General features: G+C 38.5%; 1 non-coding gene across 1 annotated transcript; it reads left to right on the top strand.

Annotated features, from left to right (window-relative positions):
* The first annotated feature begins 394 nt into the window (after nt 1-394).
* LOC131513319 (small nucleolar RNA SNORA1) lies at nt 395-500 on the top strand. The gene has a single exon (XR_009262536.1). It is a non-coding gene; the product is annotated as a small nucleolar RNA SNORA1 (small nucleolar RNA).
* Nucleotides 501-4,413: the final 3,913 nt, after the last annotated feature.

The raw sequence follows: 4,413 nt of genomic DNA, 5'->3' as shown, positions 1-4,413 counted from the left end.
TTGACTTTAGGTGTTTGTGGAGAACAGAATGATCTGAGCATATTTTATCAAAAGAATTTTTTTAATGTTTATTGATTTTTGAGAGAGAGACAGACAGACAGAGTGCAAGTGGGAAAGGGGCAGAGAGAGAGGGAGACACAGAACCCCTAGCAGGTTCCGGGCTCCTGCTTTCAGCACAGAGCCCTATGTGGGGCTCAAACTCAAGAGCCCTGAGATCATGACTTGAGTGGAACTCGGGCTCTTAACTGACTGAACCACCCAGGTACCCAGCTCTAAGCATATTTTAAAATGAGCTGCTCTCCATCCCCTGGTCCTTACTGGAAGAACAAGATTTTCCTCTAATCTTCACCCTGATAACCTGGTAGAACTTCTGAAGGTAAAATTCACAAAACTGTGCCCCCTCAATAAGACTGAGGCCAGAAGTGGCTAGATTGAGACACAGGTTATGCATCCATCACAGAAAGTTTATTGTAGTGGTGACAATAAGACCTATAACATTTTTTGCTAGGCTTATGGAGTGGAGTGGAAGTAACAAGACTTTTTGATATTAGAAACAATTAAAGAATAATAATTTTAGATCACTTGCCAAAATAGCAATCAGTGTACTTCCTACAATTTGACCTCTAGGGCCCTAAAGAAACTGGATCCCAAAGATGGGAGTTTTTGAAATATGTCTATATTCAAGTGGAGATCAAAGAAGCCCAATGAAAGGACTCTGGACTGACAGTGAACTGTATATTGAACAAAAAAGTTATTTTTAAAATGGCTATTCTGAAGATTATGATGCTGACTTTGGAGGAACTACAGTGATGGAATCACTGGAACTACAGTGGAAGGAATCACATATAAAATTCCTCAAATAAAAATTAATTACTTAAAAAAAAAGACTGAGCCCCAGGAGTTTTTATATTTGAACTAGTGCACATTAAATCTTTGACAACTAGTCAGTCACCCTTTAAATGTTCCCACCATGCTCCAGTAATGACAGCAATGACTTCTGTTTCCAGTAAGCTATAATTCTCTGTGTTCATCTATGTCTCCTTTTGGGGCAGTAGTGGCCTGACTTGTGACTTCACAAGAAGAATTGTTGGTTTTTAGTTTATTGTCAGCTTTCTTCTTGCTGTCAGGATAGAACTGATGACTTCCAAGTTCTTTGCATGTTGGACCTTCAGAGCTTTCTAACTTCTCCCTGGTGTAGCTTCACGTTGTGGCAAATACTTGAAGTCAAAGATTGGACATGTTTTTTAGTCAGGGGCCACCACCCATTTTGCTTCCTAAACACTGAAAGACCTCTGAAATGCTACTGTGATTTTAAGATGTACTGGGCCTACAGGTTAAGTCCTGTATGCAGCCCCAGAATTCAGCAAAGAGCCACTGGGAGGGAAACGTGGCTGTGTGCTTGAGGTCCTTTAATCTTATAATTTCTAAGTTTAACCCCACAAAACCATTGAGAGCTTTCTCCCTTTTTCTTTCAGAGGTCAAATATCTTTTGAGTATTCAAAACCTACACACTGAATGAGCAAGAACCCTCAGAAAAATGTCTATTAATCACCAACATACATCTGAACAGTTCAGTTCTCTCTGGAATTCTGATTCTTCTAGTTCTCATTGATTTTTTTTACCACAGTTACAAGATATATTTCTGTTATTATTTTGGCTTTTTTAGATTTACTGTAATAGGATCATTGACTTGCCATGGTCCACTACATCTTACATATAAATGGATATTGCTTATTGCCATTTTAAAAGCTATTTTCACTGGATATAAAAGACAAGCTTGGCATTTACTTCTTTTCATAGTTTCAGTGTTGTCTTGTGATTGGCTTTTGGCTTCATTTCTTTGAGTGCAGACTTATTTCTTTCTCTCTGCATTTAAGATTTATTTTTTGTCTGCAATTTGCAGAAGTGTTATTTTCATGTTATTTATTTTTCTAAACTTATACCAGATTTTGTACAACACTCGATTCTGTGAGTTGCTAGTTAATGTCTTACATCAGTGTTTGAAAATTCTCAACCACTTCAAACATAATTTATCTACAATCCTCTCCCTCCACTCTTGGTATTCCAGCTATGTACGTTTTACAGTGTTCCGTGTCTTTTATTTATTTTTATTAAATTCCCCCTTTTTTTGGAAGAAACATCTTCATGTGTATTAGTTTCCTAGGGTGGCTATAACAAATTACCAGTAATTAAGCACCTTAAAACAACAGAAAGTTATTCTCTCATACTTATGAAAACTCTAAGTCCAAAGTCAAGATGTCAGAAGGATTGGTTACTTCTGAGAATTGTGAGGGGGAATCTCTTCCATTCCTATCTCCTACCCCTCGGGACAACTGAAAATCATTGGCTCATAGATGCACCATTCCAATCTCTGCTTCCACCTTCACATGGCATTCTCTCTGTATCTCTGAGCCTTGACATGGCTGGCTTCCCTCTGTGTTGCCCTCCTCTTCTTATAAAGACAACGTTCATATTGCATGAAGGGCCCACCCTCTTACTGTATGACCCTATCTTAATCAATTACATGAGCAATAATCCTGTTTCCAGGGGTGCCTGGGTGGCTCAGTCAGTTGAGCATCTGACTATGGCTCAGGTCATGATCTAATGGTTCCTGGATTTGAGCCCCGTGTTGGGCTCTGTGCTGACAGCTCAGAGCCTAGAGCCTGATTCAGAATCTGTGTCTCCCTGTCTCTCTGCCCCTCTCCTGCTCATGCTCTCTCTCAATAATAAATAAGCATCAAAAACAATTTTTTTATATTCCTGTTTCCAAATAAGGTAACATTCTGAGATACTTGGTGTTAGAGCTTCAGTACATCATGTCATGATTCAATCCATAACAAAGTGTTTCACTTTGCATATTTTACCCTGACCTCTCTTCCAGTTGAGTAATTCTGTTTTCTGTTATGTAAACCTGTCAATTATAGTTTTTGAAGTTACATTTGATTTTTTTTTAATTTTTTTTAACGTTTATTTATTTTTGAGACAGAGAGAGACAGAGCATGAATGGGGGAGGGTCAGAGAGAGGGTGACACAGAATCTGAAACAAGCTCCAGGCTCTGAGCTGTCAGCACAGAGCCCGATGCGGGGCTCGAACTCACGGACCGAGAGATCATGACCTGAGCCGAAGTTTGGCCGCTCAACCGACTGAGCCACTCAGGCGCCCCAAGTTACATTTGATTTTAACAGGTTCTAATTCTTTAGTAAAATTCTCCATACATGTACTCATTTCCTCCCATTTTTATTCTATTTTTAGACATAATGATATTTATTTTAAATTTCTTATCTACTAATTTCAAAACCTGGATCATGTTTATTGTTTGCTTTTCTTTTGTGTTTTGGTTTGTATTATATTAGCTTTGCATTCTTGGTGACTTTCAATAAAATCCAGGATTGTAAAAATAATTTTAGAGTTTCTCAAAGGATGGGTTCTTTAGAAATAAAGCTTGAAATAGAGTGCCTGTCAAGAAAATCCTACAATGAAAGCAGAAAGGCAGGATAGGGAAAGAGACAGCTGAGCAAATATGTAGCTTCTAGGGATCTCCAATCTTATTTTAATCTATAGGGGTATATTGCAGGGGCATCTGGGTGGCTCAGTCAGTAGTGTCTAATTCTTGATTTTGGCTCAGGTCATGATCTCATGCTTCATGAGATTGAGCCCTGCATTAGGCTCTGGGCTGACAGCATGGAACCTACTTGGGATTCTCTCTCTTGACCTCTCTTTCTTCCCCTCCCCTGCTTGTGCTCACACACTCTCTCTCTCTCTCTCTCAAAAAATAAATAAATAAACATTAAAACTTTTTAAAAGAGAAGTATATATTTCATAATACCATTGGACCCACCTGAGGAAACAGACCTCCCAGTAAAGGAATTTCTCATTAACCAGGGTAAATACTTTGGAAAGTTCTTTGGGTTTTCTGTGAATTATTGGCAAATAATCTTGTTAGCAGCTAAGTATGTGCACATCTTGTTGAAGTTGACATGACACCAAAATATCAGAGGCTAAAGGTTATATTTAACTCAAGGACAGTTCATTCTTTCCTCTGCAAACAGACAAATTGGGATCACTTCAGTTCCAGGATCTCGCTGAGTTGATTTTGAAATTGCAGTTTTGATAAATGTCAGTGTGTCTCCAGTTTGCCTTCTTCCTAGTGCCTACACCTTCCAAGATTCTTGTTGGGAGCTTTACTTCTTCTGAAAGGTCTTATTTCTTTGTCTAGTCCCGAACTCAACTCTTTGTCTCCTCAATACAGTCATACTTTAGAAAATTCCAGTTTACTTTTAAAGTTTTTGAGTAGAAGCATATATATCCCAGCCACATGACTTCAGAATTTGGCAAATGTTTTTTTTTGGGGGGGCATGTAACATTGTATATTGGAAGCCTCTAAAATCCCTTTTACTTCTCTCTATATCCCA

Source organism: Neofelis nebulosa, chromosome 5 (assembly GCF_028018385.1).
Source record: "Neofelis nebulosa isolate mNeoNeb1 chromosome 5, mNeoNeb1.pri, whole genome shotgun sequence".
NCBI classification, from domain to species: domain Eukaryota; kingdom Metazoa; phylum Chordata; class Mammalia; order Carnivora; family Felidae; genus Neofelis; species Neofelis nebulosa.
The sequence above is the reverse complement of the archived record's forward strand: the minus strand, read 5'-3'. Positions and strand labels throughout refer to the sequence as shown.